We start from the raw sequence: 12,717 nt of genomic DNA, 5'->3' as shown, positions 1-12,717 counted from the left end.
TGAGATATAAAAGTATTACAAAATCCTTTTAGGCTCATAATTATAGTTTGCTATTACGTTCAATCTCACTGCCCCTCTTAACTGCAAAATCTCAACAAAGATTGCTGGGAATCTTTAGAAACCTGGACTCTGTCACAAAGAATCCCCTCTCATAGCCCAAGCCACTCATCTATCCCTGCAGCAACACTAAACGCTGTAGGCATTATTATTCCTTCAAGAGAAGGTTTGAAAACTACACAAATGCAAATGTGAAATTTGTACTTATACTACAAATGGACAAAACAGAAATCCTTATCTGGAAGTTTAAGAGTATACCAATGACTGGAGTTCAGAAAAGGATTAGAAGAATTACACACCTCACCCACAAATCTCTAAACCTAATACGGAACTTTTTAATGATGCTTTCATAAAAACTTTTGGGGACTTCAGCCAACTAAGAACAACAAGCAGCCAGTCAATGCTGCATCTGAGTGTAGAATCCTGTCCAGTCATTTAAGGCCTACTTGTGTCACACACTAAGGACAGTGAGAAAACAATGGTCCTATAGGATTCAAAGACTCATGGGGAAATGCTGGATTACAGTAAAGGGTAGAAGCTAAGAACTGAATTGTAAATAACAAAAAACAAAAAATTAAAGCAATAAACGTTTAAGAAAAGCTTACTTAAGTTTCAGTATCTTCAGTTAATCAAGCCCATCTCTTCAAGGCATGCCTATTTGAGGTTTCTAAGTCATTCACTTCAGCATAACTTCATTCTAGTTCCTCCCCAGATTCTAAAAAGACTAAATTTTAATAAAGTTCTAATTTCATCTTCTATTTCTATACTTTTACTACAGAGATAAAACTGAGGTGTGAGTGTATGTCACACATCATCTCTCTTAGACACTGTCTTATTGCTGTGAAGAGACACCATGACCACTGTTATAAAAGAAAGCATTCCATTGAGGGCTTGCTTACAGTTTCAGAGATTTAGTCCATTACCATCATGGCAGGGAGCACAGAAACATGCCACTTTGTATTTAACTTAATTCACATACCTACCAAAAGACTACCTGTGCAATGTAAAAGAGAATCAATATGGAATTACATGGCACTGTTCTGAGGAAAACAAACAAACAAACAAAAGACCTTTGGAAATGCAAAGACAGGTGGAAGACAAAGAAAAACAGCAAGGGAGGGTTACTCTAGTTTACAGCTGCACAAGACCAAACATAAAAACTGTCATAACAATCTTCACACCCGACACCTGCTTATGCCCTCTTCTGGATGAAGAGAGAAGAATTCTAAGCAAGGAATCAGAGGATAGTAAAGAAATAAGAGGGAACTTAGTTGATATGATAGAGACGTGATGAGAGACAAGCCAAGCAGAAAGCAAATAGCTGGAAGTGGAGTGGCTAGAGCTCAGCCGAGAAACAGGAAAAAAAAAAAAACAGCACTGCTAATAAAGTAAATCTCGTGAAGAACGGCACAAAAGCAGCGTGCATCAGGAAAAACAGATTTAATAAACAACTGTACATACATATTTAGAAGAAAAAAGTCATAAAATTCATAAAGAGACATAAAAACAATCAGAGAAACAACTATAAAACACGGAACAGAGATAGATGCAGAGTGCTGAATAAATATACACACCTCTGACTCTGTGACTTCACCTCTCAAAACCTCCCTGCATACCTGCTTCCGCAAAATTCACAAAATAGTGCAAGACTAGTCAGTGAACCAAAGAAAAAACTAAAAGTAATCTATAAGTTCCTTCATTTAAAGAAAGTCACTTATTACCCAGCTGTGGGAAATGGTGGGGTTGAATAATACACATGAGTGAAGAAGCAGATTTCAGAATGCTGCAAATGACTTGAAATTAAAGGCAGTTGCACAAGCCTAGGAAAGGTCTTGAAAAGAGGATTTTTTTAATGTTACAAAATGCCATCTATCTGATTTTATGGAAAGATAATAAATTATCAAGAAAAATAAGGCCAGTTCCAACATATATGCATTATTTCATTCAGTATAAAATCTGTAACTGTGTGTGCATAAATGTAAATACACACACAGTAGATACCTTACAGATAGTGGTTTTATCATGGATAATAATCTTATATTTTTCTAGATGCACATAAATTCTTAATGATTAAAAAAAACACAACTTCCCAAGCCTTCTTACCTCACCTCTAGCTTAAGAACTGTTCAACTCAACACCATCTATAACTTGACCTTTTTTATAATCAGAGGACTCAGGCATAAAACACCTTCCCAACAGTAATTGCAACCATGACTCACCCTCCGTACTAGCTCTCAAATCACAACCTATAAATCAGATTATTTCTAAAGCCACATACTTAGAAGATCCAGTTTCATCAATACTATTTTTTCCTTAATCCTTGTTTGTCCTCACGTTTTCTTCCTATTTAGTTTTCCGAAGGTACATTACCTGTGGTTTGAACCACACAATGAAGTTCCTAATGTAGAGTTTCACTTCAGTCCTATGCTTTAGTTTCAATTCCTCTTATCTAAATGCTCTACTAGACATTTACAATTAAGCATCTCTGCTAGGGTTTGGATATGGCCTGCCCCTGAGGCTTACATCCTAGAGAGCTGGTCATCAGTATGGTAGAGACAGTGGCACACTGAAGAGGTGTGACTCTGGGGATCTCTAGGCCCTGGAGGCACAGCCTTCACAAATAAATTACTGTTGCTCCATGGCAGTTCTAGCTCCCATGCGACTAGATTAAGCACTCCATGAGCTGGTCTAAAGCAGCTCCTTCCAGCTCTCTGGCTTCCAGTCCCACCATTCAATCTCTTCTTCTACACACACACTCGGGCCATGGTGTTATCTACTATGTTGTGATTTATCTAGAAAGCCCGGACTAGAGGCTGAAAAGTTGGAGCTGCTCAATCTGGGACTTTGAGTCTGTAAATCTTCAAGCTAAATAAATCTATTCTCTCTAGAAAATAGCTCACCTCAAGTATTTTGTTACAGCAACACAAAACTATACTAAGCCAAGTATAGTTACTATAAAAATAAGTGTGTTTAAGCCAGGTGTGGAGGTGCACACCTTTGATCCCAGCACTCCAATACAGAGAAGCCACCCTGGTCTATAGAAGGAGCTCTGGGACAGACAGGACTACACAGAGAAATCCTGTCTCCAAGGATAAAAAGTATGCTTAAAACTTGAATAAAACTTCTCTAAACACTCTCCATTCTATTTCATTAAAAGCCAACAAATCAACACCATATAGTGAACCACAAATTCCCTCAAAACATACTGGTGATCACAGCTCCTAAATTACCAATTCCTGGTGTTATGCTCTAAAACTACTCATTTAGCTAACCTACACTCACTCTTCATACATCTTCAAGGATCTCTGAGGAAAGTTTGACTCCTCTCTCATCTTTCCCTGTCCCCCTTCCCAACATCTAACATCTCCTTTATGCTTTCCAAGTGGTTTGTCCCTTAATTTTCAGGTGCCACTGTTTGCACACATCTCTTTTGTGAGCTCGAGGAGCTCAAATTTGTATTTGAGCATGGCAGGATTCAAACACTTGCTAAATAGAAAGTAAGCTTATGATTGCACACACATGTAATCTTAGGTTCAGGGCTGAGACAGGACTAAGAAGGTCAACGCTGGTCTAGGCAAGACTCTCAAAATATATTTTAACACATACCAAATGGCCAAGTGTTAAAAATTAACTTTCCACTGGACTACAACAAAACAGTACAACATACATAGGAAACACTGGTTTTCAAACATCAGCCAACAGCAATGCAGGGTGTGACTGATACCTCAGAAAGGAAACATTGCCTGCCAGCTACTTCCAGGTCACAACACAGGACAGCAAAGCCAGGCAGTCTGGCAGTCACAGTGAGTTTTGGAGACAAAGCTCATTCATACAATAGGTCAGAGTATTAAAGGAGAATGCAATGACAGGGCTTGGAACAGTTGACACTCTCACTAAGCAGAGTAGGGAAAAGAAGTCCTTATTGTGACCCATCAGGAACAGATAGTTCCCACCTAGGGAATCCAATCATCACCACTAACAAAACAACCCCATGGAGTCCAAATAATCTAACTGTACTCCAACCACAGCCAGCTCTCTGGAAAAGTGCACACCAAGCAGGCAATAACAAAAAACTCAACTATGGGCAGCAATAAAAGATGAGCATACAAAGGAGGAAAATCTGTCCCTAACTGGGAGGGAAAAAAGGCAACAAGTCAAGTGCAGACCTAGAAGTGATACACTGAAAAACTAACAGAGCTGAGAATTCAAGCAGAAAGACATTGTGAAACCACAGTGTAATGGTGTGTGATGGCTGATCTTAGTTGTCATCTGGAATCAATGCAAACCCAAGCAGCTGGCCACACCTGTGAGGGGTTCTCTTGTTTGGATCATTCGAGGCGAGAAGACTCACCTTAAATCCAGATCATGTGAGGTCAGAAGACCCACCCTAAATCTGGGCCACACCTTCTAATCGCAGCCTACATAAAAGGACACGGAAGAAGGGAGCTTTGGCTTTTTGTCTGCTTGACCACACTCTCACTCGCAAGTTCGTCCATCCTGCTGCTGAGGTATTTCCTCACTGGTATTGAGAACCTAATTCTTGAGGATTCCAGCATAGACAGAAGACTAGCCAAGACACTGGGCATCGTAGACTGAACAACTACCAGATTTTGAGCCTTTCTGTTAGGACAGCCACTGTTGGACTAGCTAGTCCACAGCATGTAAGTTACTCTAATAAAGTCCCTTTACTATACATAAATACATCCAATCAGTTCTGCTCCTCTACTGACCAATACACTGCTCCATACATCTAAGGGTGACTAATACACTGTGCTCCATACATCTAATGTTGAAGAAAACAGGATCGTGATAAAGGAAGAAACACAAGCTCCGAAGACTAAAACAGAACTTCTAAGAATGCAAGAAGGGGAATCCTGCAGGTGGGTAGATTATGCAGGTAGGAGGGGCTGGGGAGGTGAAGGATCAACAAAAACCAAGGATTATGAAAAGCCATACACATGCCTAATCACCACTTGGTGAGCCAACTTACAAAAAAACAACTAAGTATGAAGAGGCAGCCTGCACAGGTTATTAAAAGTCCAGTGCCAGGGGTGGGATCCCTCCTTATGGGCTGTTAGTCAGGGAAGTCCCTAAGGCCCCCAAAACAATACAGGCAACTGCCACCTCCAGTGGCTGTCCACCAGAACTAGACAGAAGAGCCTATTACTGAAGACACCACATGGTCTGATCACAGGAACTGACATAGACGCTTCCTGTTGGGGAATATTATTTTAAGGTGTGTTACTTTTGTTTATGTTGCATTTGTTTGACTCTGTGAAGCTGTGTTACTGTGCCTATCTAAAACACCTGATGGGCTAATAGAGAGCTGAACAGCCAATAGTAAGGCAGGAGAGAGAGACAGGCGGGGTTGGCAGGCAGAAAGAATGTATAGAAGAAGAAATCTGAGAGGAGAAAAAAAAGAGATGGAGGAGTGAAAAAAAAATTGAAGAGCCAGAGGAGGAGGATATCAGGGACCAGCCACCCAGCTCCACAGCAAGCCACAATAGTAATAGTAAAGTTTACAGAAGTTAGAGAACTGGAAAAGCCCAGAGGCAAAAGGTAGATGGGATAATTTAAGAAAAGCTGGCTAGAAACTAAGCCAAGCTAAGGCTACATGTTCATAATTAAGAATAAGCCTCCGTGTGTGATTTATTTGGGAGCTGGGTGCAGGCCCCCCAAAAAGAGCAAAAACAAACAACCACAGCTTTCTCCCTGCTGGGTAGCCCTCATAGTGCTGGAAAGTGCTATGCAGGTTGCTGGGGGTAGACTGTCATCAACAGGCTTATTCATCTGTATATTACTAACTTGCCAGGTAAGATGTGCCCACTGATGGAAATAGGGGAAACTATGGGAGTAACCAATGGCTTTCTAATTAGAACAAGAGGGCGTTCACATCTAGTACTGCAAACTGGTAAAAGGCCCCCATGGCTGGGAGGTCACAGGCCCTAGTGAGGTAACTACAGCTGTAGCTTTACTGAATGACAAATGCCCACCAAATTATCTTCTAAATTACTGTTTAGCTCCATAGATCAATGCTGCTGTCAACTTTGATTAGACCAGTTCTTTTTGCAATGGGCAGTGGTAAATACAGACTAAAACACAGCCAGTGATGAGAATAAATGACCAGTCAAGGCTCAGGAGACCTGCATTGTCCATCTAATTCAAAGAAAATCACAGAATGGGGATAGGGTGGAATGTTGTATTCCCTGCATGACTTGGCATGGCACACCTGAACTCAAAACAGCTGCAATCACCTATACAAGACCCATACAAGACTGGGCCTATTAACATCTGTCTGGATTTAAAGGTAGTTGAAAGTAACTGTGGAGTACAGCCCCATGAGATGTCCCACCACCACTACCAACCATCTACAAACAGTTAATGGGTACTAAGGGAAAGAGATTTCCTTTAGTGGTATAGCCCTAGTGAGGTGCTATGCTCCTGAAAATAACCCCTCACCTACATTATTTAAGCAATCCTACTGAGACTCACTGGGTCACCAAAAAAAAAATATCAAAGTAGAAAGAGACTAGTTAGAAAGAGGAAAGGAGCTGCCAAGAGGAGGAGGAAGACACAATAAGGTAATGGGGGTGAATATGATTAACACATTATATTCATGGACAAAACTGTTCTGATACTATGTATAAGTCCTGTATTAATAAAAACAAGGGAAGTATTTTTAAAATGAAAAACATGCTAGATGCAGTAACAGCAGATTGAACACTGAAGTAAAATTGTAGATAATATAATACAAACTATCAAGGCAAAACACAGGAATTTAAAAACAGGCAATCCCACAACATCAGAACTTATTAAGCATTAATATATATTAATATATATGCAGTATTATATATATAATAATTAATATATATATAGGTACTTGGCAACTCAAAAGTCAGTTAGGAGACAGAACCAAAAAAAGGAAGGCAAAATGATCCAGAACTGGTCCAGAATGTACCAAATTTGATGAAATCAGTGATAGGTCCAAAAAAAAAAAAAAAAAAAAAAAAAATCCAAAAGTGAAACACGACCAAATTGCTAGAAACAAAAGAAAATCTTGCCCGCCATCAGGAAGAGCGAGCCCCAGTGCAGAGTGAGGACAGCGGACCTGACACAGAGGCAGCCTGAAGCCGGGCCGTGATCATCAGCACTGACAACTCAGAGGGAAAAGTGTTAACAGCCACACATGATAAAAAATATCTTTCAAAAATTAAGACAAAATCAAGTTCTTGTCACTTATCAGAGCTGTGGGGATCCATCCCAAGCTGATCATATGAGAATAACTATGAAAAGAAATTCTTCAGGCAAACAAAAACAGTAACAGACAGAACCTGGACCTACCGAAGTAACAATGAATGCCTGAAACGATAACACGCTGCTGATAGAAGAATATTTCCTCAGTTCATAGCCGCTTTTAAAAAATTTTAAAAAACAGCAATTGATTAGACACAGAAGTGAAATGCACGACAAAGAGAACAAAAGATTTGGTGGGTAAGCAGTGAAAAATCAGTCATTAGATGTCTACATTATGTATGAAATGGTATTGTGAGAAGGCTGTGCTGAGCTAAAGCTAAAAACCCCACAGTGACCACTAGGACACAAACAGAATTAACACTAATAATGAGCAGTGGGATACTGGTTGATGCCATCCTCTCATGGTGGAGACAGAGGCTAAGGCTCACCCTCACAGTGAACTGTGACAATAGTATGTACAGCAAGGCAGGGTGAAAATGTTGGCTTCTCCCTCGGGTACAGACCTGCAGCTTGACTTACTAAATCTAAAAATACCACAGCTATCCTAACTGCCTTCCAAAACAATAGCCAGTTATATTAAGAAGAATGAGCATTCCTAACAATGACTAAGACACTTGCTTTCTGACAGTTTCTGGCTTTTTACATTGTATTCCTAAGTCAACCCATTCTTCCATTGTACAAGATACATTTCGTTCTTGCCTCCAAAAGGTTCTCATTCCTAGCACTTTGGTCAGGCCAGTCTTTGTTTAAGGGTGCATCTGTTGTCCCCTGGATGCTAGCAGTACCTACCCCACTGTGAAAATCAACTCTACAAAAGTCATCACTCGGACCTGGTAGAGCAAAGCTAACTATAGCACTAACTTGGTACTCGGTATTACAATTAAATGCACACAAGTCTAGGCCCTGGGTTAACTCTAAGTACCAGCAACATTCAACTGCCATTCCTGAAGTGTCTAAGTAACAGTGGCTAAGATACAACAGCAGAAAACCTTGCGCTCAAGAGTTCACTTACAATCCAAGGCCCGGCCTTGGTTATCTCTCCACATCCCTCAAAGGTCTTATCAAAAACAAAACCTTTCTGTACTGAACTGAACAAACTGTAAGGTGAAGGGAAATTTCAAGCACATGAGATTGAGGGACATGTGCTAACAAGTGACATCATCCAGTAAAGAGCAGGGTCACCTAGGCAAGAACTGTCTGAAGTTCACTCATATTTGTTTTCTTAAACAGCCATAGAAAAATGTCACTGGTCTTTCAACCACATTCCAGGTTTGGCCTCTCTTCTAAAGTATGTCTGAGCCCAGCCAGTCATTGGTATTTCAAGTATCAACATGGGCCTCATTGACAGATACTAAGTATGAACTGTTTGCTAATGATTTCAAACTCCCTCTACAGCAACTGTAAATACAACTTCAAAAAGAAATATACAAACTAAAACCTTAAATGTTGCTGTCAATGTGACCATATTGTCAGGACCATAAAGTCATGTTCTTAATATTATACATAACCTTCTCAAGATTATTTCTACACAAAAGCATGTTAGATTTTTAACTGGAGAACATACTGTCATGACCATAAAGTCATGTTCGTAGTGTTATACATAACCCTCTACAAGATTATTTCTAAACAAAAGCATGTTAGAATTTTAACCTGGAGAACAAATTTCTCTTTATCGGGGTACCTGCAACTTCTGGACTCTTAACAGTATGTTACTGAAAAGCACCGATAAAGTAAGACTCTGCCCCAGGCTGCCAGGAGCAAAAATATGTGAATAGATGTGTTCTGCAAAAGGTGTGGTGCTTGGCTCATAGAAACCCCATAAGCCTGCACAGAGGCTATTCACTGATAGGATGTATAAGGAATAATTAAGAATAAAGAGTGTGAAATACAAAGTTAAGGTTTCCAGCTTAGAAAAGCAGAACATGGTGCTTTACAACAGTATGGCACTATCCAAAAAGCAAATAACACAGGTTTAGTTAAAATCAAACCTGGAAACATTACGCTAAGAGTCATCCATATATCCGGAGTTTCAAGCTCATCAAGAGATTAGGAGAGAATGTAAGATTAACCAAGAATGTAAAGGAATAATCACCATCAATGGTTCTGGGCAGGTAAAAAGGAGGGGGGCAGGGGGGAACCACAACTGTGTGGAATCTAAAACACAGACTATTTCTTAAAAACCATTTTAAAAAATAGTTCTAAATATGTTCTAAGACTGAGGAGGAAAATGGTTACTCTCATATCTGAATACTCCAGAAGCCCAATCAGTCAGCAACAGACACTAGCCTTCATACTTCTGCAACATACCTACCATTTGCCATCTAGAAAGAAATTAATAGGTTTATACACACGAATCCACAATTCTCATATTATCATTATGCCCATCATGCAAAGTGTTAACCTGTCAAACCTTACAAACTAGCACAATCTGTCCTGAAAAAAGGACCACTGAATCTCTACCTAGCTGAGACCAAGTGCAATGCAGTGCTTGGGGAAGAACTCAAGATACTACAGTACACCAAGGGACCTACCATTTCCTCCTGGTCTATAGGCCTTCCCTGTCCTAAAGACCTTGCTGGAGCAGTCTGAAAAGTTGGAAGTCCTAAAAACTACCAGGCACACCTATAGCTCCCCACCTACCCTCGTCTTCCTACCCAAACCCACAACCAACTTGGCTGGAAGTGGAAAACTGGTGACCACAACATTCACTCTCTATAGACATTTGGAACTGAGACTTGAAAGAGGTCTGTTAGAAGCCATGATGCAAAGTCAAAGGTGGGTGTGCTATGGACACTCTGGCAAAGCAAGAGGCTTCAAGAGAAGGACCGTAGGTATTTAAACGGAATAGAACACGCAACTAGTAGTAAGCAGAGAACTAAGAGAAAACTCGGTGAGTTTCAACCTGAAGACTTTCTGGTCCCCAGGCCACTGAACTGGAATCACAAGCTGGGCCCTAGAGGCAATGCTCCAACAGTATGACAAGTGCCTTTTACAAGTAAGCTAATTCAAATGGCTTTTTGATTCTTGCAGCCCAATAGTCCTCAAGCCATTAAGGAAGGTCAAAGGAAAAATGCTGTGTAAGCAGTGGCTAGCACAAAATTGCTCAGTTTCCTCCTTCTGTCAAGTCCGTCAATAATCCAGCTATTCCAAATGCTTAATTCCACGAAGTTCTTTTCAATTAATTTCTTTCTGTAAAGATGAGCAGAAAAAAGAAAATATATGGATCTGCCCCATTTGCTTTTAAAATTGTAAAGCACGTTTCCCCCTGTGCCAACAGTGCCAGTCTGGATGCCCTCAATTAATACTCAAGCTAGTGTCTTAACCTGTCTCAACGCTGTCTCTCAGAGTGCTTGAATTTTCTTTACTACTGGGGCCACTTCATAGAAAGAAAAACAAAAAACAGTTTACATAAGTAATTACTCCATCCAAAGTTACTCCAACTGCTTTCAAACACAAGACAAAGCAACCATTGCCCTAAAAGTTTGAAACCCTGGCCATAAAGTTAGAAAGACTAGCAACAAATAGTTTTTCTCTTTGCCCAGATGAGTGGGAGAGAACTTTTGTTATCACCTTTGCCCATTCACCTAAGTTTTTCAAATCTTTGTGTATGGCTAAAATTTCCCTAGTTGTAACTGGAAATTTCCCTTTAAACAACCGGCTACATTATGATTTGAATTGGTGGAGTTCCTTTCCCAGACACTCAATCTTTGGAATTAAAGTAAAAATTAAAAAAAGTACCATCATCGCTCCCAGAGGACTTCTTCTGCTTCTAGACTTAGCCCTGGAATGCAGAGGCTAGAACAGGCTAGAAAATCTCTCATTGTAGTTCTGGGGCTTTGACTACAGTATGCATATACAACTGAGAAAAACCACTGGCCATGGAGTACACTGCCAATTCCTTTTCAGATCAACTGAGCAGATCAGTTGAGCAGTATTGTCGCTATCTACATCAGTCACAGCTCGGCTTGGGAACCCACTTCTTCCCCAAGTCCCCAACATCCCTTTCTCTCTCCTAAGTCAGTTACTGACAGCAGAACTAATTGTTCAAGTCACTGTCGACCCATGGTTCACAGTTCTTCCTGAAGAACACATTAAGTATGAATAACCAGAATATTCCTTGGAAAGTGTTCATGTATTTTGAAAGATTAGGTGGCACTATTTGAAATGACATCAGTCATAGCAGGCACTGGGCTGCCATTTACAAAAAAAAAAAAAAAAAAAGCATAGACATTTAAAGAAATCATCTTTGCATAAATAAATACTCCATCTTTCCTGAATATTCTATGTTCTAAGTATTTTCATACGGAGCAAATTTGAGTATCAACATCAATAACACTGCTAACAAGGTGGGAAGACGGAAAGGAAACAAGCGTTTTAGAAGCAACTGAATAATCGCAAAGCTAAAAAGAACTGCGAATATTAATTCCAGTATGCGCCAAGGCCATCAACGATGTGTCTCAGCAGTATTGCTCACCACGAAATGCCTTAATTGCCTAAAGCCTAAGCCACCTCCAACGAATAGGTTTTTTTTTTTTTTTTTAAGAGGGTAGGCAGAGTGAACGGACTGTCACCAAGCCAGACCAGGGGGTTAGACTGTCACTGTGGGCTTCTTCTTAGCCACAGACCATTTTCTATCTGACAACGCAGGTCGGTGGCTCGGCCAGCCTGGGGGGGCGACGTTGACAGCGATGCAAACAGCGGCGCCTGAGGTCTGGGGCAGCGCGGGGAGCCGGGCTCCGGCGCTGGACAGGGAAGGATGCTGCGGCTGCGGACAAAGTGCACCGTCCTCCTCCCGCCCGCGCCCCCAACGCAGCAGCGAGGCCACAGCGCCCGGCCGGCCGGCCCCCCGCCGTCGGGACCCGGCCCGTGGACTCCCCAGCTCCCCGCCCCGCTCACCCGGAGGCGCAGCCGCTCAGCTCCGGGGCATGTCACCCGCCCGTCACGGCCCGCAACGCCCGGTGGCGCGAGCCGCAGCGCAGCGCAGCGGCGCCTCCCTCGCCCGCCCCGGCCGGAGACGCCACCGCCGCCGCCTCCCCACGCCGCCCACTCAGTCTCGCGAGAGCGGTCGCACCTCTCGCGAGAACGGCCCCGCGGACGAGCCCGCGCAAAAGGAGCAAGGCGGAGCGCAGGGGCTCGGGGCTGCGGGGGGGAAGGAGTGGAGGTAAAAAGCTCCCCACGTGCTCTGGAGGGCAAAGCGGCCGGGCGCCTCTCACGTGACCCCGAGGCGCCCTTGCCATTGGCCAGCTGTCCCCACCTCCCGGCCCGTGGGAGCTTTCAACGCGAAGCTGACCTACGAACTCTCCGCTGACGTCCTGCGCGCTTCCTGGTCCGTTGCCTTGGGAACGGCTTAACCCTTTCCTCCTCCTGCAAAGCACCCCAGCCTGGCTCTCTGGCCGTAGACTGTCC

At 42.2% G+C, this 12,717-nt stretch overlaps 1 protein-coding gene across 3 annotated transcripts in view; it reads right to left on the bottom strand.

Annotated features, from left to right (window-relative positions):
* Akap11 (A-kinase anchoring protein 11) overlaps window positions 1-12,323 on the bottom strand; it is a 48,473-nt gene extending 36,150 nt beyond the window's left edge. For all 3 annotated transcript variants that reach the window (XM_028878555.2, XM_028878563.2, XM_028878572.2), the window contains exon 1: window positions 12,208-12,323. The gene's annotated coding sequence lies outside the window, so the exon portion shown is untranslated. The remainder of the gene's footprint in view (window positions 1-12,207) is intronic.
* Window positions 12,324-12,717: the final 394 nt, after the last annotated feature.

Source organism: Peromyscus leucopus, chromosome 9 (genome assembly GCF_004664715.2).
Source record: "Peromyscus leucopus breed LL Stock chromosome 9, UCI_PerLeu_2.1, whole genome shotgun sequence".
NCBI lineage: Eukaryota > Metazoa > Chordata > Mammalia > Rodentia > Cricetidae > Peromyscus > Peromyscus leucopus.
Note: the sequence above shows the minus strand (reverse complement) of the source record. Positions and strands in the feature narration are given on the sequence as shown.